Source organism: Cervus elaphus, chromosome 9 (genome assembly GCF_910594005.1).
Source record: "Cervus elaphus chromosome 9, mCerEla1.1, whole genome shotgun sequence".
NCBI classification, from domain to species: domain Eukaryota; kingdom Metazoa; phylum Chordata; class Mammalia; order Artiodactyla; family Cervidae; genus Cervus; species Cervus elaphus.
The window spans coordinates 33,070,539-33,087,212 of record NC_057823.1 but is presented as its reverse complement, the minus strand read 5'-3'; the positions used below and the strand labels follow the sequence as shown (position 1 = coordinate 33,087,212).

General features: G+C 38.2%; 1 long non-coding RNA gene across 1 annotated transcript in view; it reads right to left on the bottom strand.

Moving 5' to 3' along the window:
- Positions 1 to 11,257: 11,257 nt before the first annotated feature.
- Positions 11,258 to 16,674, bottom strand: part of LOC122699850 — a 39,417-nt gene continuing 34,000 nt past the window's right edge. The window contains exon 3 of the long non-coding RNA XR_006342693.1: positions 11,258 to 11,299. This is a non-coding gene — a long non-coding RNA (uncharacterized LOC122699850). The remainder of the gene's footprint in view (positions 11,300 to 16,674) is intronic.

Sequence of the window (16,674 nt, the reverse complement as noted above, 5' to 3'; positions counted from 1 at the left end):
TACTTGAAGTATTACTTCAAGGGCAACATATTTAAATCTAAACATATGATTTCCTTTAAATGATGATTATTTTAACAGTTAATAGTACATAAGAGAGCAACTAAAGACTCTTTAGTAAGCTATTGAGCATTTTTATGATTGCCTAGGCCTTTTTTTAAACCTATTTGAAGGTGCTTTGTAGATTTAATTTTCTATGTTTAAGTATCTTTTTACACTGGGTCCATAAATGCTCTTTTAAATTAGTGATAGTGAAAATAGTTATCCTGGAGATAATTATATTTAGTGATTAGGTTTTACAATAAAGCTGTTATAATCAGCTTGTTTAATACTCTTTACTGATCATTATGGCTTCCCAGGTGGCGTTAGTGGTAAAGAACTTGCCTACCAGTGCAGGAGACATAAGAGACGAGGGTTCAATCCCTGGGTTGGGAAGATCCCCTGGAGAAGGAAATGGCAACCCACTCCAGTATTCATGCCTGGAGAATCCCATGGACAGAGGAGCCTGGCGGGCTACAGTCCATAGGGTCGCACAGAGTCAGACGCAACTAAAGCAACTTGGCATGCATACACACACACTGATCAGTATAGTACCAGATAAGAAAAGTTAAGTTTTTCAGGCAAGGATGAGATCACTTAACTGTTTCAAAAGTAAATTTTGTATTAAATCTTCCCCCAAAATGTCCAAAGAAAAGTGACAATTAGTTAATAATTTCCCTTCATTCCTCCTTGTTTGTTGAGGATCATCTGATGTTTTTAAAACCCACAGTATGTGTATGATTTAAAGAAAATACTTTTCTCCTGAGTGAAAACAGTTAGTGCAGTTTCAGATCCCAGAGCAACTCTGTGGCTTACCAATCCCAAGACAGATTCAATGGAACCATGGACAACATTCAGTTCAGTTCAGTTCAGTTCAGTTGCTCAGTCGTGTCCGACTCTTTGTGACCCCATGAATCGCAGCACACTAGGCCTCCCTGTCCATCACCAACTCCCAGAGTCTACCCAAACCCATGTCCATCGAGTCGGTGATGCCATCCAGCCATCTCATCCTCTGTCATCCCCTTCTCCTCCTGCCCCCAATCCCTCCCAGCATCAGGGTCTTTCCTGATGAGTCAACTCTTCTCATGAAGTGGCCAAAGTATTGGAGTTTCAGCTTCAGCATCAGTCCTTCCAATGAACACCCAGGACTGATCTCCTGTAGGATGGAGATGGACAACATTAGGAAACAATGAACCAAGTAGCCTTTGACTCACCTTTCAATTCCTGTGATACCCCCAAAATTTTGGCTAGGAATTTGAAGAGATGGCAGGTGCAATATAAAGTGTCACATGGTGCTATTTGTTAAAATGATAAACACAGCTTTTGAATTTTATAATGTTGCTCAAATAGGGGGGCAAACATGAACTTATCACTCAGTGAGCTGTCTTTGTTGACCATTTTGTGTTCTAATTGCAGTTTCAGTAAACAAGAATTGACACAACGTCCACTGAAAAGATAGATAAAACAGAAAGGAAATTAGAAACTCGGCTTCATCAACAAAGGGAATGAGAACATTCCAAGAAGGGTTGGGGAAGCTTATAATCATACAAAGATGTAAAATTCACTGGGTGACAGAGTGACTGGTCTCTGTTTCCCCAGAGGGTGCCCATCAAAATAGCTTCAGGAGCAAGTTATTGATAATAAGGACACATAGGACTCTTTCCATTGCAAGTGATGGAAAATCCAACTCAAATGTAATTAAAAAAAAATAATTTGTTGGTTCATTCATCTGCAGGCTCAAGGACTATTCTAGCTTCAGGAATAACTTGCTCCAAGGACTAAACACAATGTTCTGTAAGCTCAGTTCATCTTCAAATATCAGTTCTGTCCTCTTATGTGTTTTGGCTTCATCCTGAGGTTATCTCCCAGAATATAATGGAACAGGAGAAGTGGAAATTGTTCTTCCTATACAAATAAGGTTGGGCAGAAGGAAGTGGTTTCCCAAAGAAGATACTAGATAGGGTGGAAGCGTACATTGAGCAGCCTTGTGTTCACTATGATAGTACTGGTATAACATGTTAGTAAGAGACATTATGAGTATTGTTTATAATTTTTAAAATAAGCAGAATCATCTAGTTGTATAGCATGTATGGTCTGATACACAAATATGTAAAATATCAAGCCCAACCACTTGGATACCCAGTGAGATGCTGATTGTGGTTCTCTTTAAGTCAGTTTATGTTCTTTCTGACTTTATCTCCCAGAAGAACTGTCCACACAAACTTTGCTCCAACCTCACCAATCAGCTAATCTGGATTGCTTACCTCTACACCTTGATCTACATTTCTACCACCTGGAATAGCCCCTTCCCTTCTTCATTCTTTGCTATCTAAATTTTCCTTTTCCAAGGCTTATTCATAATTATTTCCTCTATGAAGCAATTGAGAAATAATAATCCTTTCCCCTAAACTTTCTTATAATTTTTAAATTAAAATTTGCAATTTTCCCACCAATTTTGACTCTCCAGACCATGGAAGATAACATTTTGATGACTGACCATTTTGAATGAACACTGGGCACTGTAGCTTCACTCTTTTGCACTTGTAACTCTACCAACTTATAAGTTATAAGCATAAAACTTTGCCTCTAGAAAATATTTAGTAAATATTTGGAAAATAGAACTTAACTGAATGAAGGGCAAATCCTAAAAGTAAGCTAATGACGGTGGTAACTGATTAAAGCTAATGTGAGTAAAGAATACATAATTCTAAGATGAACATTTAAAATGTGATTCCTGCCCCTCAAAAGTGTGTTTTCACAAAATGTGACATAAAATCTTACCATATAGAAAAGCTTTCCCTGAAGAAATGGTTGAAAGCCATTTAAAGGAAAATACTGGCGTTTAACTAGTCCCAATCCTAAGAAATAAAACATTATAATAGATTTATTTATTTAGAAAATATAATATGTGACAGGTGATCTTTTTAAAGAATGAGGGAAATCCATTCTCATAACTGGAGCTTGCTGGGAATAATTTCTGAAATTGTGGGCAGTTATTGTATATAATTTTAGCTATAATTTTAGATGACCTTATAGCTTTGGGAATTGCACTATTTTATAGCCCAGAAGTGATTACATAAAATCGTGTTTAAATGATTACAATAAGAACTATACAGGCAGTAATGTTTGCTACTTTGCAAAACACTTAGCCCAGGAGACTCTTTTTTTTTTTTTTTTAATTTTTTTATTAGTTGGAGGCTAATTACTTCACAACATTTCAGTGGGTTTTGTCATACATTGATATGAATCAGCCATAGATTTACACTTATTCCCCATCCCGATCCCCCCTCCCACCTCCCTCTCCAGTAACGATAACCCTATATGCAAAACCAGGAGACTCTTTAAAGCTGAATGGAACAGAAAATGCTGGTAGTCGTGTTAGACTATTCATCCAGTAAGTATCAGCACTCACTGGCTACTACAGTGAGCAATGTTTTCTCTGAATCTCATATCTCATTCACCACTTAACACCAAAGCAGCCAGTTGCATCCTTGAAAAACAGAATAGGTTAGTTATTTAACATCATTTAGTTTATTTAGCATCATAAAGATTCCCTCACCTTAACCACATTGTCATTTTAATTTTCAGTGTTCCACTTTGAAGACACTAATTTTTAATTCATTTAGGCCAATCAATGAAGTAGATATAAAGCCAACATAAAACTTGAAAAATATCTCTTAATTTAGCTTGCATAAAACTTACAAGTTTCTAAGAATCTCAATTAATAAAAACAGAATTATATACAATCCCCAATAAAATAATAAATGTAGTCAGTAAACATCAATGGCTATTAACAACATTAGGTAAAATGTTCATGAAAAACTTTATAATGAATAGGTCAGGTTGACAACACCTGAAACCGTTAATCAATCTTAGCCATTAAAAGTATTTCCCAAAAACAGTTTGTGATACACTAGTGATTTTTTTCTTCTATTACTGTGTAACATATCACTCCAAAGCTTAGCGGCTTAAAACAAATATTTATCCTTTCACATGGTTTCTCTGATCACAAATTCAACAGTGGTTTAGCTGAGCAGTTCTAGCTCAAGGAATCTTGAGGTCGCAGTCAAGACGTCACCTAAGATAACAACTGTCTGAGCTCCTGCCTGAGGCTGGAGGGTCCACTTCCATATAATGGTTCACTCACATGACTGTTGGCACGAGGCCTCAATCCATCATATGACCTTCTCCCTAGGGCCACTGGAGTGTGTGCACCTGCCCGAACATCTGGCTGCCCCCAGATTGAGTGATCCCAGAGAAAGAGAGGAAAAATCTACAGTCTTTTATGTCACATAGCGTCATTTCTGTATGTACCATTGGCTTACAAGTCAGTTCTATTCAGTTTGGGAGAGAATTGACTATACGAGGATATGAATACAAGAAAGTAGGGGCAACAGGGGTCAACTTGGTGGTCAGTTACCACAAATGGGAAGAAATCCTCTAAAGTATTCTTGCCTCTTCTCCTGTAAAACCAATACAGAATTGAATCAAACATGTAGGTCTAACTACTAATATATAACAAATTAGGAAGAGGTCAGAAGTGGCCACAGGACTGGAAAAGGTCAGTTTTCATTCCAATCCCTAAGAAAGGCAATGCCAAAGAATGCTCAAACTACCACACAATTGCACTCATCTCACATGATAGTAAAGTAATGCTCAAAATTCTCCAAGCCAGGCTTCAACAATACATGAACCGTGAATTTTCTGATGTTCAAGCTGAATTTAGAAAAGGGAGAGGAACCAGAGATCAAATTGCCAACATGCATTGGATCATCAAAAAAAGCAAGAGAGTTTCAGAAAAACATCTATTTCTGCTTTATTGATTATGCCTAAGCCTTTGACTGTGTGGACCACAACAGACTGTGGAAAATTCTTCAAGAAATGGGAATACCAGACCACCTGACCTGCCTCTTGAGAAACCTGTATGCAGGTCAGGAAGTAACAGTTAGAACTGGACATGAAACAACAGATTGGTTTCAAATTGGGAAAGGAGTACGTCAAGGATGTATATTGTCACCCTGCTTATTTAACTTATATGCAGAGTACATCATGAGAAACGCTGGGCTGGAAGAAGCACAAGCTGGAATCAAGATTGCCGGGAGAAATATCAATAACCTCAGATATGCAGATGACACCACCCTTATGGCAGAAAGCGAAGAAGAACCAAAGAGACTCTTGATGTAAGTGAAAGAGGAGAGTGAAAAAGTTGGCTTAAAGCTTAACATTCAGAAAACTAAGATCATGGCATCTGGTCCCATCACCTCATGGGAAATAGATGGGGAGACAGTGGAAACAGTGTCAGACTTTATTTTTTGGAGCTCCAAAATCACTGCAGATGGTGACTGCAGCCATGAAATTTAAAGACACTTGCTCCTTGGAAGAAAAGTTATGACCAACCTAGACAGCTTATTAAAAAGCAGAGACATTGCTTTGTCAACAAAGGTCTGTCTAGTCAAAGCTATGGTTTTTCCAGTAGTCATGTATGGATGTGAGAGTTGGACTATAAAGAAAGCTGAATGCCAAAGAATTGATGCTTTTGAACTGTGGTGTTAGTGAAGACTCTTGAGAGTCCCTTGGACTGCAAGGAGATCCAACCAGTCCATTGTAAAGGAGATCAGATCATCCTGGGTGTTCATTGGAAGGACTGATGCTGAAGCTGAAACTCCAATACTTTGGCCACCTGATGCGAAGAACTGACTCATTAGAAAACACCCTGATGTGGAAAAGATTGAAGACAGGAGGAGAAGGGGATGACAGAGGATGAGATGGTTGGATGGCATCACCAACTCGATGGACATGAGTTTGAGTAAACTCCAGGAGTTGGTGATAGACAAGGAGGCCTGGTGTGCTGCAGTCCATGGGGTCACAAAGTCAGACACAACTGAGGGGCTGAACTGAATTGAACTGAAGAAATGGGTGCATGTATGCTAAGTCAAGTGACTTAGTGTCCAACTCTTTGCAACCCCATGGACTGTAGCCCACCAGGCTCCTCTGTCTATGGGATTCTCCAGGCGAGAATACTGGAGTGGGTTGCCATGGCCTTCTCCAAGGAATGGGTAGAAGAACACATTAAACAGCACAGGAAGGAAATTCTAGAATGTGGGACAATCTAAAGAACAAGATTTGATTTCTTCAGTTAATATATAATGTAGCGGGACAGTTACGGATTAAAAGAGATTTAAGAGATGTTAGCTCAGTCAGTAAAGACTGCTGCAATGCAGGAGACTGGGGTTTGATTCCTGAGTCGGGAAGATCCCCTGGAGAAGGAAACAGCAACCCACTCCAGTTTTCTTGCCTGGAAAATCCCATGGACAGAGGAGCCTGGTGGGCTACAGTCAATGGGGTTGCAGCAGTCAGACACAACTTAGTGACTAAACCACCACTGAGAGATGTTAATGACTAAATAATGATATCAATGTATCAGTTACAAAAGACTTTTTTCATAGTTGTGAAAATTTCAAGGACTGAGTGTTTAGGTAATATTAAAGAATTATTGTTAGGCATATTCTGTAGGACAATGGTATTGTGGTTGGGTATATATATGCCCTTATTTCTTCTAGTTATATGCTAAAGTATTTACAATTGAAATGCTATGGTATCTTTTTTTTTTACTTTTTAAATTGACCTATTCTGTTCAGTTCAGTCGCTCAGTCGTGTCTGACTCTTTGTGACCCCATGGGCTGCGGCACACCAGGCCTCCCTGTCCTTTACCAACTCTCGGAGCTTACTCAAACTCATGTCCATCGAGTCAGTGACGCCATCCAACCATCTCATCCTGTGTCATCCTCTTCTCCTCCTGCCTTCAACCTTTCCCAGCATCAGGGTCTTTTCAAATGAGTCAGTTCTTCACATCAGGTGGCCAAAGTATTGGAGTTTCAGCTTCAGCATCAGTCCTCTCAATGACTATTCAGGACTGATTTCCTTTAGGATGGACTATATTGAACTATAGCTGATTTATAATATTGTGTTAGTTTCAAGTGTACAACTAAGTGGTTCAGTTGCTGTTGCTGCTCAGTCCTAAGTCGTGCTCGACTCTTTGCAACCCCATGAACTACAGCACGCCAGGCTTCCCTGTCCTTCACTATCTCCCTGAGTTTACTCAGATTCATGTCCATTGAGTCGGTGATGCTATCCAACCATCTCATCCTCTGCCACCCTCTTCTCCTTTTGACTTCCATCTTCCCAGCATCAGGGTCTTTTCCAGTGAGTCGGCCCTTCATATCAGGTGGCCAAATTATTGGAGTTTTAGCTTCAGCACCAGTCCTCCAATGAATATTCAAGACTGATTTCCTTCAGGATTGACTGATTTCATCTCCTTGCTGTCCAAGGAACTCTCAAGAATCTTCTCCAACACCACAATTCAAAGGTACCAGTTCTTCGGTGCTCAGACTTCTTCATAATCCACCTCTCACATCCATACATGACTATATGGATCTTTGTTGGCAAAAATACATATATACATACCTATTCTTTTTCAAACTCTTTTCCCATTTAGGTTATCACAGAATATTGATCAGAGCTTCTTGTGCTATACATTAGATCCTTGTTGGTTATCCATTATAAAGATAAAAGTGTGTATAAATAATATAACAAAAGTAACCAAGAGTTGTGGGGATAGATTAAAACAAGACTGGCAAAAAAAAAAAAAGAGAAAGAAAATTTCTGAACGCTAACTTATATAGTTATGGAAGCTCATTTTACTACTTTCTATCGTTCTGAGTATGTTTGAAAAATCTGTATAGTTTTAAGCTACTGGAAATTTGAGATTAATTACAGCAAATGGCGTTACCTGAGAGGTAGCCAAAGAGGGATTGGAGGGTTTTTAGCTGCATTAGAAGATGGGGTGGGTCTGCAGTTGTGGTTCTACACTTCTGTGATCTTGAAGTCTGTGGCATGAGAAGAGATGGACTAGGAGGTAAGGGCAGGGTGGAAGAGGTAGGCAGTCATTTCAGAGTCAGTGCAAAAGTATGCACATAATGATGCTAACCATTACTTCTAGGGGAGTGACAGTAGGACCAGAAAGGAAGGAAAAATCCTGCACTTATGTGGCCACATCCTAGGATAATCTGCAGTTGCTTCCTGTCTAATTGCCACTGTTTCCTCTGTAATTCCCCTCCCTGAAATGATAAATTTCTTATCATTTCAACTCAAATTTCCCTAACCTCTACAAAAGGTTTTGTCCTGTTTACAGTTTAAGATTTGTTTTCATGTTTTCAGGGTGAGAAGGTAATAGTTGATTTTGCTCTTCTTTTCAATCTAAATTTCTCATAGGAATATCATGACAATATTTCTGTGTTTGATCATATTCGGAAACTCGGACAAAGCCACTACATAAATATCAAGTGATAAATCGGGTATCACAAAAAAAGACCAAGAAAGACTTTTATTTCTTATAACTATTTTTAATCCACATATTTTTAACATATCTGTATTTAACTTAAATGAAAGGGCTCAGGGCTGATTTTAGAAGGTTATTTAAAATGTTTATATCTTTCCGGGCCTTTCCTGAATGGAAACATTAGCAATTAGAAAACTCTAAATTCATGAAAAAAAGAATATTGTACAAGGAAATGGAAGCCTCAGACTCAAATCATCACAGAAACGGTCTTATGAAAACCTTGCAAGTAAAAGGTGGTATTTTATCCCAAAATAGTATAGAATTCCATAGCTATTCATGGATCAGAAAAAGAGTCTTCTTGATGGTCAGTTCAAATGTGTTGTCTTTGGAAGTGGTGGTTAAAAAAGAGTAGTAGTCAATTATATCTCAATAAATCTGGGAGAGAGAAAGAAAGAACAAAAGTAGCAAGCGTCAGTTTCCATAACTAAAATAAAGTTAATTAATTACATGGCCAACTGTTTATAACATATAAAAACACTTCAGTGTATATATACATATATATATATGTATGTATATATATAATGCTTTTGTTTAGGGAATTTGTTTAATTTCTTTCTATACCCTCTACGTAGGGATGTCACAGTGATTTCAAATAAAGAAGTCAAAACCGAGGCCTCTAATGAAAAATAAAAACTATATTAGTTTTGAAATTTAAAATTCTGTCAAACTGATCACTTGGGCTTATGTAGCACCATATACTCTGATTTAATTAAAATACAGTGTTCAATAAGGAATAATTAAGTAAAACAGTACATGTTTTCTTACCAAAGTGGCCCTGTTTCCTAACCCATTAGTGAGCTAAATGTGTGTGTTTAAGCAAGAACAGTGGCTGGGTTCTTTCTGGGCTGCAGTCAGTAATGCATCTCTCTCTCTTGATACTTCCAATGTGGTCACAGAATGTTCTGTATTCGCTGGCAGCTTGTCACATAGGCGGACTTTCAGGCCCCACCCAATACCTACTGAGTCAGAAACTATGTTTTGACAGGATCCCTAAGGTGATTGATGGGAATGGTATATTTTGAGAAGCACTGCTCTAGAATTCATGAGAATGCTTCTAATTTCTATTCTCACCTTTCTCTTCAAATCTTACAACCAGATGTTTCTGTCTCAGTCTCAGAGATTTTTCCTCTCCATGTCTGTCTAGGCTTTTAGAATATCAAATATAGATAGCATCCTGGTGTAGACCCTGGCTCCTCAAACTGAAGTCCCCCTAGGGCAGGGAACAGGTCCAGAATCATGTCTACATCCACTTTAGTTCCTGGCACGTAGTAAAAACTCAAGTACTTTTTGGAGAATGAATAAAGTGAATGGCTAAGAACCTGTCTTTTGATACCAAATGAAGGACGTATGCAGCTTGACTCCTCCACTTACTAGCTGTACTAATATGGGAATCACAATCCCTTTCTCAAAGAATTTCTTTGAAGATTAAATGAAACTAAATGTACCTGGCATTATGTATGTATTCCATCATAAGGGCTCTGGGATTTTTCCATATATTAATAAAAGTAGTACTGTGTCTTTTCCATTTTTAACTATTGTCCCAAGGGTTTCCCTGGTGGCTCACTTGGTAAAGAATCTGCCCGCAATTCAGGAGACCCAGGTTCAATTCTTGGGTCAAGAAGATCCCTTGGTGAAAAGAATGGCAACCCACTCCAGTATTCTTGCCTGGGAAAACCCATGGAGAGAGGAGCCTGGCGGGGTACAGTACATGGGGTCACAAAAAATCAGACACGACTTCGCGACTCAACCACCACCCCTGTCAGTCTGCTTGGGCTGCCATAAAAATGTACTGATTCTGGGTGCTTAAACAATAGACAATTATTTTCTCATAGTTCGAGAGGCTGGAAGTCTAAGATCAGGGTTCCAGCAGGGTTCAGTTTCTGGTGAGGACTCTCTTCTTGACTTGGGGACAGCCAGCTTCTCATATATCCTCACATGGTAGAGAGATCTCCAATATCTCTTCTTCTTTTATAAGAATAATAATCCCAGCAGATAAGGAATGCCCCCCTCTGACCTCATTTAACTTTAATTATCTGTTAAAGGCCCCTGTCTCCAAATACGGTCACTTTAAGACTTAGGGTTTCAACAGACAAATTTTGGGGAGACATAGTTCAGGCCATAGCAATCTCAATACATGGCATTGCAGTACTCATAATAAATATTGGCTTCCCAGGTGGTGCTAGTGGTAAAGAACCCGCCTTCCAATGTAGGAGACATGAGAGACACAGGCTGATCCCTGGGTTGGGAAGATCCCCTGGAGGAGGGCATGGCAATCCACTCCAGTATTCTTGCTGGAGAATCCCACGGACAATGGAGCCTGGTGGGCTGCAGTCCATAGGGTAACAAAGAGTCGGATATGACTGAAATGACTTAGCACTTAGCACACACGTTAGGTATTCCTACATTGATAAAGGCAACATGATTTGTATTTCTTTGGCTCTGTAATACCTTAATGTTTCCTTCATTTTAATTTTTGTGTTTACTTTGTGTTATTTGTATCTCTTCTCTAATAATTACTCTTTCTTCTAGGTTCCTCAGACTTTTAATAACACAATTTAGCTATGTTTATACTTCTTAAAATTTTCTTAGGTTAAGGAAATAAGATGTCAGAACTACAAACAATACTTATACACATTTCCTATCCTATATCAGGACTTCCCTGGTGGCTCAGATGGTAAAAGTGTCTGCCTACAATGCAGGAGACCTGGGTTCGATCCTTGGGTTGGGAAGATCCCCTGGAGAAGGAAATGGCAACCCACTCCAGTACTCTTGCCTGGAAAATCCCATGGACAGAGGATCCTGTTAGGCTACAGTCCATGGGGTCGCAAAGAGTTGGACACGACTGAGTGACTTCACTTCTTCATCCTATATCAAGATAAAAATAGTTTAAAGATATAAATAAGTCATTCTAAAATTTTACTTTCCTAAAGACTATACAAACTAGCATTCCTCCTTTAATTTTTGAATTCATCTCTGACTATGCTTTTGCTCCCTTATTCTGATCTAAAAAAATCATAAAATACTTTTAAAAGAGTTACTATCCATCTGTGACTAGCAACATTTATTTTTTAAATGGACAGACTTTTCACCTAATCTCTAGATACTGACATATTCTGTGACTGTTATGCTCATATGAAAACCATGCCTACGTGAATTCTTAAATATTCCCAACAACTCTATAGAAATAGACAAATCATTTAACTCAAAGAAACACTTAATGAAAGATAGCTATTATTCAATAAACTTCTCTTTCTTTCATCATGCTTGGTAAGAAAAAGAAGATAAGAAAAACATAGATTCTTCTCTCTGGGAGATAGTTGGCTAGGAGGAGAGGCATACATATGAACAAAATACAGTAAAGAAAATATCATTGATCCTTTAATGAAAGTGTCTGTAAGAGTCAAATGATTGGTTGTGTTTTAAGTATACCTTGACTGTGGTTACAAATCAATATTAATGACAGGAAAACTCCTCAAGAGCATTGTCTAGATTTGCTATCTGATTTTTTCTATTTTGCCACACATTTATTCAATACTTCAAGCAAAACAGTAACACCTTATGGACCTTGCAAGCATAAAAAACAACATGGTAGTCACTTCATTTCTCCCCTCTGAATATTACACAACAAACATACAGGAAAAGGAAAAGTCCTAGCTGAGTCACATTACAAATCCACCACCCTTTCCATGATTACTCATCCAAAATCACCCAGTACAGCCTCCAGCACATACTATCCTTCCCCTCTGCAATATTTTTCTCAAAGGCACTAACATTCTATATATTTGACGTTTTGTTTTGCTTACTGTCAGGCTTGCTCCACTTAAATGTGAGCTTCATGTTGACAAGGGTTTTGTTTGTTCACTCTTCTCTGCCTGCAGCCCAGAAGAGTGCCTGGCACATAGTAGGCCCTGAGTAAATATTTGCTGACTAAATGAATTATGTAAGCATTCTGATGAATATCTGAATATCTGTGATCATGATTATTGGTCTACGGGACAACCACAGACAGATTTTCTAACTGTAGCAAATGAGCATTGGAGGCATAGATGATAAATTCACCACCTGCATAGTAGTGAGACTGCTTAAGAACTAATGGGCTATAACTTATTTCCATTCTCTATCCCCTCGGAACAGAGAGCAAATTTATAGAAAATAGTGAAGGAGCAAAAAGGTGTTTTTTAGCATCTTTCAGGTAATATATGGAATGGTGAAGATAAGAGTTTATTCATGTAAAAAAGGAATGCTTATCACCAGATTTCTCACATTAAAGTAGGCACTTGATAAATGTACCTGGCTGCTACTGATAACTATCTTTAACATCTTGCCTTATCTTCCACTCTTTTCTCAAAATGTACACGGCTGGTGGAGACCTGTGCTCAAACATGATCATGAGAAACAGATCAATGCTTCATTTTCGTCTGCACTTTGTACAAAGCCCCCTCTTTGAGGAAAACTCCTCTGTCACCCAATGGTAGCTTGAATTGCTCCTTTTTATAGAATCTTATTACATTGGTTCATTTGTACAATTGAACTCTTTATGAATTTCTGTATGTATATCTCAAAAGCCTACGGTAACAGGATCCCAACACTACACTGATGACAGACACACACAGACACACTGGAATAATTTGCAGTGAACTTGTTATATGGATCTGGGCACTATATAGAGAAACCACGAGATTGTCTAGGAATCTGGGCTAGCTAAGGGGTGCCACAAGAACAGAGAGGAAGTAGATACCAGAAGGAGTAAAGTAAAAGCAAGGTAAAGTTGCTCAGTCGTGTCCAACTCTTTGTGACCCCATGGACCATAGCCTACCAGGCTCCTCTGTCCATGGGATTTTCCAGGCAAGAGTACTGGAGTAGGTTGCCATTTCCTTCTCCAGGGGATCTTCCCAACCCAGGGATCGAACCTGGGTCTCCAGCATTGCAGACAGATGCTTTACCATCTAAGCCACCAGGGAAGCCCACCACAAGGAGAGAGAGAGGTAAACAGGGAGCCTCCATGGGAGGAGCTGAGACTTTCTGTAGCAGCCAACTTAAGGTGTCTTCATAGGGAGGTCACGAGGGCCATACATACCCTGACCTCTTTCTCCTCCCTTTCTCTAGGTTCTTATCAGGACAGCCCAGTAGCTGACCCCATCCAGGAACCAGGAACCACAGGATGGAATTCCTACCAGTCAGCTTCCTGGGGCAGACAGCAGATTGGAATGCACATGGAATGAACCCAGAATGGCACGTGAAGCTTTCACGTCAGCCATTGAGAGCAGGGACTGGCTCTCCGGCTTCACTCTTTATCCCCGAGACTACCTTTCACAAACCACTTGGTCTCTACATTGTGTGCATGCAGTGGATCCCAGCAGGGTCCACTAACCTATCTCAGAACAGTTGAACAGAACTTCCATATCTTTGGGAGGGATCATAGTTTAATTGGAATGACTGCAGTGAGTCCTGAGATTATCTCAGACATATCAGAAACAACCTGAAAGGCAAGAATCTTCCACTTAGAGTCATTTGTGACATGATCAGAAACAGGAAGAGTAAGCTCCTGGATTGCAGGTGGAGTCTTTACCACTGAGCTGGGGGGAAGCCCCAAGGCCCTGAAAGACCTTGTAAAATATTATTGGTCAGTTAGTTGGATTGGTGACCTGGAGATGCCAACATTGCCCACCAGATGGGTGGCACGGAAATGCTGCAATGAAATAAAGACTCAGTTCTTGTGATAGCACGCTTCATGGCCTAATGCAAGAGGGTGTGAATTCATGGACTAGACTCATAATATAGCACCAGTCGCTGGAAAACAACTCCCTCACATAAAAAGGTTTTTAACCAGGGTCTTACAGGTTTATCTTATTGCTTGTTATATTACTCTTTTAGCCTTATAACTTTATATGTATGATTTATGTGTTACATTTAAATCTTAGTCAGTGACAGATATAAAGGAAGATCAATAAGGGAAGGAGAAAGGTACCTGGGAACTTTGGAACTTAATTTTTTTAAATGTCAAGCTAAGGAAATCAGAGAAGGCAGCTAGGAACATGGCATATATCTTAAAGACCAATTAATATTCTCCATGCCTTTTATGAAATGGATACCTCCCTTAACTAGCTATATTGCTTTCACTCAGCAGCCTAATAACCCAGAAAGTAGTAAAACTAAATGCCTACCTTATTGATTAGCTGTCAAAAATATTATAATATTTCACCTTTCTCATAAAATATGTGCTAAAAATTTATTAGGACATTAATATACAGATTTACCTCTCTAGTGGGATGTGCTATGAATCCAAAACAATATGCTTCCTTTGGACTTTTCAAAAGTAGGATTCATGTACAGAACTTCAGAAAATACACACACACATATATAGCAAAGCTCATAAATAAGAATTTGTCTTTGAGCCTTACACATATGTTCTTAGTTCTCTTTTAGGGTTTTAAAATAGCATAATTTCTTTATGATCACATTAAAGATCTTTAAAAAAGAGGTAAACTACATTAAACAAAGCTCATTTTTTCATTCCTAGAGACATATGCTAAAAATAAAAATTATTAGGAAATAAACATGTTTTCCTCCCAGAGGGAAAGGGCCTTGTTTTACTTTCCCTTGGATTCCCAAAGCCGAGGCTAATGCCTGCCATATTATAAGTATTTTATAAATGTTATAACTGATTATGTACTGTATATACTAAATATATAGCTTTATACATCTATTGTCATTAAAACTCATGCTCTAAGAATTATCAAATGACTGTAAATGTACTACACACATGGCTTACTCCAAAATATTTGGAATGATACCTGTGATATATTTTATAATTAGGATGCTTTCCATTTCTGGGAACAGAAGGCCTTGTCTTAATGGTCTGAAACAGTAGGAAAACTGATTCTCATATGATAGGAAGCCTTGAGATAAGATGAATTCAGTACTGGTAAAGTTAGCAGCCCAAAGTCATGTCCAAGGACCCTAACTCTTTCCATCCTTCTGTTTTGCCTTCTCAGCACATCAGCCTCATCATCAGACTAAGTCCCTCCATGGGTCATTTCAGAAATGAATACAGTATTAGAGACATAAAAGCAGAGAAAAGGAAAGGCCCTTTTTTCCCTGAATTTCTTTTTAAGATCAAAAGTTTCCCAGAATTTACCCCTTAGACACCCACCTGGATTCTCCACAAATTTCATGGGCCAGAAGTATGTGTGTATACGTGTGTGTGTGTATTTAGAAGACTACAAAATTATTTCAAAAATAATTTTCCTGCTACATTCTAATACAGCAATCAAGAACACAGCTACAAACTTAACATGTTCATTATAATTCAAGACTTAGGAAAGCTATGTTTTTAGCTGTGCAGCAGACGTTGTTGGCTGCCTACCCAACAGCCACTCCATTTTTTCCATCTTTATAAAAAAATCCTCATTCCATCCAGATGCCTTCTTCTGGAATAGTTAAGATATTGTAGTCTCCTTTGAAAAATAGATAACACTTGTTCTTTTTTTTTTCCTCAATACATTTTTGTATTGTTAGTAGAAATCTTTTAAAATCATCTTACTGACCTTGGTTCATACTAGCATGTACTCACAGTATTGTTTTGTTTCCTTCAATGAAAAGCAATTTTTTTTTCATTCACACTGCTCTATGCACCTAGGATACAATTATGAACACTACAGACACAAATCCTTGTCTTCCTAGAGCTTACAAGCTGTTACTAGTGAGATACACTACATATGAGAGGCATTTTAACATTAGGTAACTATTTCAAAGTAAATTAACATTGTTGTTTTTTTTAATACTCTCTGACAGAACAACCCAGTTTTTCAAAATTTATCCTGAAGAAAGTCAAACATGGGTACATTTATTAAGTGAACTACTGAGTTCAGAATAGTCTATAAAATAAGAAAATTGGAGATAACCTAAAAGTCCAAAATCAGAGAACTATATGTCTATATAAGTAATGTCTTATATAAGTAATCATTATATGTCTATATAAGTAATCATTAGAAATAATTATGCTGTTTATTACTTAGAATAGTATGCAGCCAGTAAACATAATTGTGTGAAATAATATTTATTTGTAGAATGTTCATGACAGAACACAAAATGAAAAAGTAGGCCACATGGCAACATAGAAACTATAATAGTGTTTTGATACACATGAATACAAATAATACCAGTGTTAACAGTAATTTTCTCTGGGTGGTATGATTTAGAGGAAGATTTTTCCCCTTCTTTCCTCCAGGTTTTCTTTT